The 11,421-nt window shown below is 40.8% G+C and overlaps 1 long non-coding RNA gene across 2 annotated transcripts; it reads right to left on the reverse strand.

Annotated features, from left to right (window-relative positions):
* Nucleotides 1-3,719: 3,719 nt before the first annotated feature.
* LOC102081255 (uncharacterized) lies at nt 3,720-7,275 on the reverse strand. Of its 2 annotated transcripts, none has more exons than XR_001224418.3 (4): nt 6,591-7,275; nt 5,733-5,800; nt 4,398-4,543; nt 3,720-4,149 (listed from the first exon to the last, which is right to left on the reverse strand). It is a non-coding gene; the product is annotated as an uncharacterized LOC102081255 (long non-coding RNA). The 2 variants fall into 2 exon arrangements; XR_001224417.3 differs by having other exon boundaries at nt 4,420-4,543; nt 6,591-7,269.
* Between the last annotated feature and the right edge of the window lie 4,146 nt (nt 7,276-11,421).

An 11,421-nucleotide genomic window follows, 5' to 3' on the forward strand; every position in this document is an offset into this window, starting at 1 on the left:
GATAAAGCTCACGTCTGTTAATTTTACACAGCCTAAAGGTAGGTTACCTGTTCCATGAGCTTTAGCAGTTTTGTTGTAAATGTAAAACAGCCCTCATGTCCTCATTATGAGGTCACCCATGAAGCCAACATGGAAGACAGTTAGTGTAGTTTTACATGAATTAGACCCCCCCCATCTCACAAACCTTGAGCTCTGCCTACGACCAACTGGCAACCACCAGTCCTGAGAGAAAAAAGTGAGTTTTCCCCGACTGGTTATGAGTGGTAGCTGGGAAACTGATAATGTGCTACTGAATGTCCCAGTAATCCAGGCCTACAGACCGCTCAGTGATTCCCTGTTTAAACATCTGTCATTGTATCCTCCATCCAATGTCCACATAATGTCACATGAGGCAGCTTAATAGGAGTCCATGGGAAAATGTCCCTCAGCACTAACAACTTTAAACACTTTCCAGATGATTTTATGGGTTCAGTCACCGATATTTCATATCTTGTTTCAAAACGCCAAGATGCCAACAGGACTTGACGGAGGGATGTCATTTCTACTGTCTTTGGTGTCTAGACTTGCCTCTAGGTGGACTGGTTCACAACTGGATCCAGTTTAAGAAACAAAGCCCTTTTTTTTTTTTTACCCTTTAAATAAAAGGGCAGCACTCTTCTTTTTCTTGTCTAAAAGCCACTGACTCACGAGCAGTTCTTTCTCAGATCTATGAAATGCATCTTTTGTGTTGATACTTTTCCAGGAAATGTCAGTCAGGTGTTACAGGAGCAATGTCTGATGCTTTTAAGTGCTTCAGATGGTTTAAATCAGAGCTGTAATGGTATCTGCATTAATACATTTCCTTTCTTGAGGCAGTAATTTGCTTCACCTCTGGATTTTTGGAGGAGGTAATGAGTGCTCCTGTAAGACTCTTTGTAATTTAACTCCTACTAGTTTCCACTGATGTCTGTGAGGGAAAAAAAAACCTCCCCACATGTCACCGGCTTTGCTCACTGCGGGGTTTTGTTAATACATTACTCTGACTGTAAGACCCCCTTCCCCACCTCCCCACCTCTCCAGTGCTAATCTCTTCCTCCGTGCCTTCCCCCCCTCACCATGAGCCATGTTCCACTTTTGGTTCCATGCCATGCTTTTTGAATTTTTGATGGTGCGTTGGCGGGTGGAGCAGGGCACGCGGCAGCACAGCAAAGGGGGAAGAGAACTGCTGCGTTTCCTCTGTGATGTCTGCTGTGAGACTGCAGAAGTGTCACCTGAGGAAAGGCAGACAGCTCAGTGTGAGAGCACACTCGTCTTTGGTCTCGCTCGCCAGGACCGGACATTATTTTTGATTTTTTATTCTGCCTACTCCACGCGCTCTCCTTTGAAGTGATTTCCGATTTGCATATCGTTACAGCATATTTCTTTTATTTCCTTCATTTCCTGGAGCTACAGTATATACATATAAACATGAGAGCCAAGCAAATGACCAGTAGATGGAGTCAAAAGCCAGTCGTCCTACAAGCTGAACACCTTAATGACACCTCCCTTTAGTGTACTGCTGTGTTCCTGAATTATAAAATAGAAACGGAATAGAAGACATTAAAAAGTCATGAAGTGGCCAGAGATGTCGAGCAGCTTAAATTGGCCTCGTCTGCCCTCGATCCGTCCGGCTCAGGCGCTCTTCGCTGGAGTTACCAGGTCCAGGAAGACTAACAAAGACCATTAGGTCGCCTCCATGTGATGACAACAATCTCTATTTGATAGATTAGAGTGCAAAACACCGTTCTGAAAAGCTAATTGTAGCATTAATTTCAAAATCACTGCAAACTTGGTGGTGGTGCAGACCAGTCTCTCCGGTTTTCACCAACCCAAATGAACAAACTGAGCTGGACAAAAGCACCAGGGTTCCTTTTAACCTCACAAACTGGGTGCGAAACTACATGAAAGTCATTAATTAGCATGTTTTTTTATATCTTCTGTGTTTGATCACGGCAAGAAAAAATGTAATTGCAGAAATTGCAAGTCATTGCCACATAGAAACACCGGGCATCTCAGCATGAGAGCCACGCTCGAGTCTTTGTTGAGGTGCCAGAGTATGTCTTGAGTTTTGGGACTACAGGAGAGAATTCACCTAGACTAAAAGATGAAATGAGTTTTTAGCCTTGTTGTTGTGCATCTCTTTATTAAGTTTCTTTGTTTCATTTTGTGTTACTTTGCACTGCTTTTCCATCTGTGCTCATTTTGTCTCTTTGAACCCATTTGTATTCATTTTGCAGCCTCATAATCGTTTGTAGTTACTTACCAAAAGATCTGGTGACTGTGGAGCACATTTGAGTACAGTGCTGTGAACATTGCCATGTTCATGAGACAGTTTCAATTTTATGACATGGTGCGTTATCCTGCTGGAAGCAGCTGTCAGAAGATGTACACCGTGGTCAGCAACAGTACTCAGGTAGGCTGTGATGCCCAGAGTGTGCCAGGATAATATCCCCCACCCCATTACAACACTAGCAGCAGCAGCCTGACCCATTAATAAAAGGCAGCACAGATCCATGCATTCCTTTCATTTATTCCTTAAAAAGAAACCTAATTTAAAGTTCAGCTTGGATACAAGCTTTTCAATGTGCATTTTAAATTACATTTCTAATAGTAATACTTAATATATTGTGACCATTTCAATTTCAGCCTCGAGTAGTTTTGACCTTGGGAAGATGAGATGGTAAAAAATAAGCTGAAGCAAAAGCAGTATACAGAACACAAGTGAGAGCATAACACTACAAAACAAGTATATCACCTTGAGCTAGTTCAAACAGCAGCAGCTTGACTTCTGGTTTATCAGATGTCATCACATCACCTTAGACATGACTGCTCTCTATTGGATCCTGTAAGGAAGACTTTACTGATCATTTTTGGTCTCTTGCCCCGAGCTACACAGCAGAAAGCCTGGGTGAATGTGCCAGTATGAGATTCTTTTAACGCCCCTGGACTTTAGGAGGGACCATATATACATACACAGATAGCAGCTAGATAGCGTAGTGGTAAGACTACACATCTTTGTAGTGGGAGTCACAAGTTCGATTCCTGCCTGGGGTGACCTAGAAAGTGCAACACACATGCTACGGCAAGGGGGAGCCAGGACGCCAGGTCAGCGGGGGTAAATATCATAACCCCTCACTCACAGGAACAAAGCGAGTCAGATGATCTTTATCTTGGAGGAAGTATGAAGAAGAATAACGACAGGAACACTGCTGGAAGCTGGAACCTCTTCATGTTAACCAACCTGGTGTCCACCTCCCCCCCCATGGCTGTGTTTAGCACCTGAGTGGGTCCTTGTGGCTAGGGCTAAGCATAATACAATACATAATAATTATGTAGTTGAAGGTCTGACCAGAGTAGCTAGACGGAGTCAGTCGGTGCTTGTGTTAGTTATCGTTGCTGCTTAGTTATCATGCTAACTACTATGTATAGTTCTGCGTTCTCCCTTGTTCCTTCATTCACAAGAAAGATAGATAGATCTTTCTTGTGAAATTACAGATTCTTATTTATTTACTTAATTATGTTTTTTATTTTTTTTTTATTTTTGTTTTTTGTTATCACTGCTAGCCTAGCTAAGTTTGACGTCCAAGCTACATAGACGGAATCATCTTGAAGGACAATTTACAACAGAAGACGACGTTCTTTATACTTTGGTTGGTGTTGGTTAATGGAACACACAAAATAATACAAGCTTGTTCTTGGAGTCAGTTTGTTAAAAGTTTTATTCGAGCAGGTACCAAACTCTGTCAGCATTCCTGCACTAAATACTTCAAGAAGCAACAGAGACTGCTGGTGCCAACATTTTGAAGAAAGAAGCAAACCAAACCATACCAAACCAAACCAATACAGTGAAGATGAAAACTGCAGGATGCTTGTGTCTCGTTGTTAGACGTGTTGACACGAAACGCTCCCCAGGTCCAGGTACGACGGCTGCAGGTTTTTAAAAGAGATTTAAGCGTTACCACCGTATGGAGTTGCGACCACAAAAATTAAGTTCTCTGCACTCATCCAGTGCACACCTACCCTACCCTACCCTACCCTACCCTACAGATAGGTAGACTTGAACCTGCTGCAGTCAGGTTCAAGTCTAAGCAGACAGGGAAGGCTTTTAATTTGAAATCCACAATACAGTAACTGTAAAAGAAAAAAAGAATAATAAGCTGAAGGATATAAAAGCATGCTTTATAAACATTGACGAGATTATTCAAAATGGCAATATAAACATCAGTGACAATATCAGGATCAGTTGTAAATATTAACAGTTTAAATATACCAGTTCAATGTTACAACTTTTCTACAACTACAAAAATAGTCCCTGAGAGCAGTGTGGGGCTGATCTTTGAAAAATAGTCACAAGTTTCCCAGTAAAACTGGAAACGTACTTTTGCTTTAAATTGTGCTCACTTTTTATGTTATGCGTTGTATTTGTTGTAAACTTTGCTTCCATGGTGGCCAGGTCTCTCCTGGAAAGGACATTTAAATCTCGATGAGACTTTCACCTGGATCCATCAACCCAAGATGCGGAACACTGCAATTACAAGAACACACCCATAAGTGATGACATCCAGGAAGTGGTTTTTTGTTGCTGTTTTTTTTTTAATTACTGTAATTTTAATGTGCTACGAATTTAATTTAACTGATTTAAGATGTCACTGCTTTTTACTGAAAGTTTTTAGTCTTTTTTGTGTACAAATAAATTCCTGCAAAAGGCTCAAACACACAGATCTGTTCATCACAGCATGACCAATAGTGAGCCTTTAAAATACACTAATTACAGAGTGCACACAGTCTACCATGGGTACAGTGAGTCACAGGCTCCCAGGTGGTGTGTGTTTTGGTTGAAAAGCTGCTGCGGCGGCACACTTCTGGATCATCTCAACACTTAAACATTTTTTGTAATCAGTGTGTGATCATATGGAACTTTGCAGGAGTGCTGGGTTTTTTCCACCTTTTAACTAGCCAGTACTCAGACATTTTTTTGTTGTGTCTGTCTCAAATTACAGATTCTGATTCTCGTTGATGGTGAGAGACACCAGTGAAATGTTCAGGCTTTTATCTTTAATAGTTTCTCAGATATTCGTGTTGGAGGATTGCCTCAGATTTCAATGTGTGAAAAACTGGAAGTGTGTCAATAGACAACTTTTCAAAATAATCTATCTTGAAAACTATTTGATATATGAAGCCAAAATGTCACAGCAATCATTATAATTGTTCAAAATTATTTGTGTAAATCGATGGTCAAGCAGAAGGCTTGGTTGATTTGAAATTGAATGACCCCCTCTGTCCAAGTGAGGCCATTCCCCCTGCCCCACAGAAGCAAGACTTTATCACTGTGTTCTCTGACAGTGGTTATCATACCCGTGCATGGCAGAATACACATTTAAAGATGAAAAATACAGAAACAATGCATCAAAGTGCATTCTTCCAAGATTAATGCATTCACGTGTGTTGAATCCCTGTAAAACGCCACATCAAAGACGGCTCTTACTGACCGTGTAGCTGGTCAAATTAGGAAAAGCATGAAGTAAGCAGCTCTGCAGTGCATCTATAGCAGTTAACTAAACTGTGTGGCCCAAACACAACATGCTTACTGCTGCTGATGTGGACAAAAAAACAGCTGGGATTATTCTCCCTGTTCTGTTCTTATGTTACAACATCTGCTTGCTGTGATTTTTTTTTTTTTGTTCACACATCATTTTATGAATAAAATAGCTCACCTGTCTCTCCTCCACTCCTCAATAGTTCCTCCCCATGCACAGTGGAGTTTTTCACTCTCAAACAGTCACTGAAATTACAAGTTGAGGGGAAGATAAACGAGCGTCTCCATAAACGCACAGTTGCATGAAGCTCTGATTTAAAATTCAGACCAACAGAAACACTATTCTTCTGGTTTCTTTCATTTTGAGAGGAGAGTAAAACATGAAGAGTAAAATATTGAAATAACATTTGAACCAAATAAGTCACTTCCTGCCACTGGAATTGCCTGCAGTCACAACTGTTAGAAATCCCACAGTGCACCTGTAAATTTACAGGTCAAATAAACTGCCACAAGCTCCCAGAACTGCTGTTTACAGATGTTACTGCATTTGGGAAATACAGCCTGATTACTGTAAAATAATACTGACATCACATCCTTGATACCACTTTACAGCCACAAGACCTTGTCAAAGCAACACTAACTAAACTATATAGAGGAATACCCAGAATCCCAGTCACACACTCTCACACACACCTTTTGACTAGGTTGTTTCTGTACACATTAGCACATGCTTTTTTTGTTTTTACAAAAACAAAATATGCAAGAAGGGTGGAATGACGGTTGAATGAGCAGAATGCCAGAAAAATCTATTCAAATTCTGTTGAATTTTCCAGGGATGTACTTAAAAATGTAAAATCTGCCAATAGACTACAGTTGCAATATCACAACTATTTCACAACATACTGACTCAAACGACACATCACCAACAAAAGGAGTTGGTATCCACAGCAGAAAAATGTTGATCTTTAAAGATGAGTAACAGGCAACAGGAAAGAAGCATGTTACCCTATTTTAAGGGGAGAGGGGGTCGGCTTACCTTATTTAAAGAGAAGATCACATCATCGAGTTTTCTGGGATGCAAACATGCTAATCACCCTGTCATTGAAGTCAAACGACACCAAGTGCTGTGCTTTCTCAAAGCGAGCCTTTGACTGCTCCATCATCATGTCACAGCACTGTGCTGCTACTGAGGCCGTAAGCCCGCCGCACTCTGCGCGGCCTTGATGCAACTTCAGCTGCGTCTGGTTGTGGTTCTCCTGTCTGGTTCTGAGAGGCTCCGTGGTCCGTTTTTGAAGAATGTATTATAAAATATCAACATGCATGAGGGCAGAATATGTGACTTGTGCTTCATTTGTGTTTCCTAATTTGTCAGATAAATGCTTCAAATCCACAATTGTTGAATTCAAGCTGTCTCCTCCAAAAAGGAGGCGTGGGAAACAGTAAAGTGAATTCCTACTTGCCGTTAGCTAGTCCTTTAGTTGAAACCACATAACACAAAAATTACGATTCTGTCGTTGGTGTTATTTGAACATCGTTTGGATGATGAGCTACCAGTCTCTTAACCTTTTCCTCCAAAGACAGAAGAAAATATTCGACTAAGTAAATTCTCCACTTCGGTCATGCTAATGCTCCCCGCTGCCACCATATTGATTTCACCTTCGACACTCCCTCCCTTCTCTCGTTCGCCAAAATTCCCGCCTCTGGGCTGAACAACAAATCAAGGGGGCGTGGCCTGACGCCTGTCACTCCTACTCAGATGTAGTAGTATCTACTACTAAGATGAATGGTTGATGATGAATAAGCCAATGTAGCTAAAGCCTGTGTTTTTCTTTTTTCTTCTTCTTCTTTTGACTATTTGGTGTTGTTGCTGCATTTCGTTACACCAGCGTTTAAGTAATCTGTTCTAAGATTATTTTTAATTTATATAAATATATATTTATTTATTATTGAAAAGGATAGGTCGTCATCTTATTTATACCAGCCGTCCCTGCCTGCATGTGTGGATAGCAGGGTGAACGGTGCTAACAGACAGCGGTTTGGTGAAGTGTTCCTGCGCCTGTGCAGTTTCTGTCTTGCTGCCTCGTGGCCTAAACATCACAGTCATCTAGTATAGACTTTTGGCTTTGTCCCTTGCGCACAGAGATTTCTTCCAATAATCTGAATATTTTGATGTTATCGTAATATAGATGATGAAATATTCAAAGTCTTCTCATAGTGATAAAAACATGATTCTGAATTCGTTCTAATATTTTTAGAGGCAGTTCTTGCAGACGGTGAACCTCTTTCCATTTTAGCTTGATGTTCTTTTTATACTCAGTCTTGTTTCTAAACCTAATTAGACTTGAGCTATTATTTTTCACAAAATATTGAATTTCTAATTTTAAACATATGTTTTCTATGCTCTCTTGTGAATAAAAAATGGCTTTATGATATTCACAGTTGCATTCTGTATTTATTTATAAATTACGCAGCTTCACAATTGTTTTGGACCTGAGGTTGTGCCCTGCCAAGAACACACGAGGCCGCTTTGAACACCTTAAACTGACACAGACCTTTTTCTGTTAATAATTAGAGTTTTATTTATTTATTTTTCGCAGCCATTACTGAAAATTGCTTTCCAGGGGAAGAATATTTTTTCTTTACATCTTCAAATCATCATCTTGTTATGAGAGGCCTCATTAGCCTAATGATGGAAACAAAGAGCAAAGGCATGATACTTTCAAGGATATTGAAAACCTCTTCAAAGCTGTCTTCTAAACCTTGCCCTACAGAACAAATGTGCTCACGTGGGATAATAAAGTCAGGTCCATTAAATTGAATACCAAAGAGCGCTGTTATGAAGTACAGCTGCTAACCTGTTTTAATGCAAATGTGCAGATTGAGATTTGAGCGTCTTTTTGATTGCGTTTGTAATTGCTTGTTCCACCTCATTGGCTTTACCTGATTTAATAATCCATTATAACAATATGCCTCATAAACATTAGAAGGGGAAGTTGGTAGTTGATAGTCAGATGTGGCTTTTCTCAAGTGTCCACTTACTCATTCTCTGTTTGAGATGCGCACATGGTACCTCTGGGTCTTTCCTCACTCGGTGATGACCCCACTGACGACCGTGTTGTCTGAACTGAACCGCTGTGAACATCTGCGCCGGCTGCCGCAGCTCTTTCATGTGAGGTAGCTTGAATGTGATGCTTCTGTACTAACGCCAAGGAAACCTGCTCTCAGGCCAACTAGCTAGTAGTAGTAGTGGCCATCACTTCTATCCCACTTATGCCCCACTGGATTTGTTGTTAGTCCACTAATAATATGGTGCCAGCAGCTTTTCTTAAAGCTGCACTATTAATGACTGTTTTTACATTAGAAGCTACAAAGTCTCTTACTGCATCGCTAAAGGGGATGATGTGGATGATGATTGTCCTCCTTCAGCCGGTCCCTTTAAGGGTCACCACAACAGATCATCTGCCTCCATCTCACCCTATTCCTACCAACCTCTTCAGTCACACCACCACCTCTACATGTCCTCCTTCACTACATCCATGAACCTCCTTTCTAGTCTTCCTCTTTTCCTCCTATCTGCCAGCTCTATATTCAGCATCAGTATATCCACTGTACATCCTCTGCACACGTCCAAAACCATCTCACCCTTTCTTCTCTAACGTTGTCTCCTAGTCGTTCACCCTGAGCTGTACTCACTTCTGACCCTGTTCATTTTGGTCACTCCTAACAAAACTCTGAGCATCTTCACCTCCTGTCTTTTGCTCAGCACTGCCGCCTCCAAACCATCCATCATAGCACGTCTCAGTAACATATTGTAAGCCTTCCCTTTCACTCTTGCTTGTATCCTGTCACAAATCAACCTTGACACTCTTCTTCACCTTTCTTGTGTAATGTTTGTTGCTTTCATATTGTTGGTTCCAGGTATTTAAAGTCGTCCACCTTGACTATAAATTGTGCATAACTTTAGGGCTTAAAATCCTCCTGAAAACTGAGGAAAAAACTTTTTTTTCTGAGGTCACCCCCTTTCTATAATTTTAATGGGATTCACAGGAACTGAAAATCTTTTGGAGCCTTAAGTGGCCACTCCAAAATTTGCCATTTCTGACACCTCGGTGTTAAGTACATTTTCAATCTGAGGTTGTTGCTTGCTAAAGAAATTTCAGTGTTGTGTTTATGGGCTCATTTGATGCCTCCAAGTCAACAAAAAGGAACAAACCTACAGAGAATTATCACCCATCTCACAGACATCTCCTAGACGGGGGATAATTCACAGTCAAAGTTAACAATACTGAGTAAGCTGCAGCCACACATTTACAGATATTTTCTGCAGGAATGAGTAGAGACCAAAGTAGCTGACAAAAGCACATTTTAACCACTGATATTAGCATTTCTGCTGCTCACTGGACGTTATGAAGTAGCAGATGGACGTAGAGAATCTAGATCCTGCTAAGGTCAGTCCAGTGCTACTCTGAATGTGAAAACACTCAGTACTGGCAGAAAATGTTTCAAACCAGTCAATTCTTTCAGGAAATTACACACCTTCAAGACCAGAAGGCATGTCACGCCACTGACCGCTTTCTCCTGTGGCACTTGTCAGACTTATCTCTGGCAGCGAGAGATAAAGTCTGCAGGTTCATCCAGACAACCCACAGACGGCATTGACACAGCTTCATCATCTCAGGAACACACACACACACACACACACACACACACACAGGTTTGCATTGTTGTCTACAAAAGGCAATTTCAGCCGAGGTAGTCGGGGTGCTAAAGGGTGCACAACTCTTTGCTGGCAAATGTCATACGGGCAAGTTGATTCTGCTCATTCGTGTGAATCATTAATGAAATGAAGGTCTGTGGAGGCGAGGGGTGCACAGCTTCACACTTTAGCTGCAGTTTTAACTTTCCTCCCAAATCCTCTCTTTTTGCTGATTTCATCCAGACTGGTTGGTTTAGTTTAACATCTCTCAAGGCACAACATGAACTTTAGATATGTCTGCTATCACAGCTTGTTCCGTGACCCACGATTATTCAGATTTATGTAAAAGAGAACGTGAGATGTTTTATCCAAGGAGTATTTGCATTAAAAGCCTTATGGGCTAATCACCACTTCTTAAATAGTGGATGTGAGCGATTAAGAGGGGAGATTCTTATACTCGATACTATCTCTGCAACTTTATTTAGTATTTTCGTCCGAGGAGTTCTGACAAATGTCCTTAGGAATCATTATCAAATATAAAGGAACACCATGTGTCTGCTGAGAACTCAAATGGTAATAGGTACTCCATGTGTTAGCGAAGGCCTTTAAAAACAAACAGTTTTGAGTAAATTAGATTATGGACCCAAGACACACAGACAAGAGACTGCTCAGTCTTAATTCCTTTAGACCTTAGTGCAGCGGTTCAGATTTGAGCATGAAATTTTAATGGACTCACTTAAGCACTAAGGTGGGTATCTGGCTCGGTGCAGTGCTGTCTCAGATCCCATCTTTCTAATAGGCCGCTGATAATTTATCCTGTGGAGTCACACGCTTCCTAAATTGTCCCAGAGAGCTCCGTCTCACGTTGTGTTGTTTTGTCCCGGTGCGAACTCCCACACGGCAATAAAACAGATTAATTATATTTATATTGTTTTATATATATAGTATATAAGTATATCCATACCTGAAGACAACATCTGAATATTTTTGACCTTTAGTTTTGGCTGTGTGTTGTGATCACTGAAGATTTAAAGGTCATATCAAATAAATGTAATGGTGACCATTTGTTTCTTTAGAGTAGGGCTATGACCCCTTATTTATGTAGTATTAGCAATTGCACCAAGTCCATTTCGTCACTGTTTTACACTTTAATTTGAACTTTTCTAACACC

The sequence above is a fragment of the Oreochromis niloticus genome, linkage group LG19 (assembly GCF_001858045.2).
Source record: "Oreochromis niloticus isolate F11D_XX linkage group LG19, O_niloticus_UMD_NMBU, whole genome shotgun sequence".
Classification (NCBI taxonomy): Eukaryota; Metazoa; Chordata; class Actinopteri; order Cichliformes; family Cichlidae; genus Oreochromis; species Oreochromis niloticus.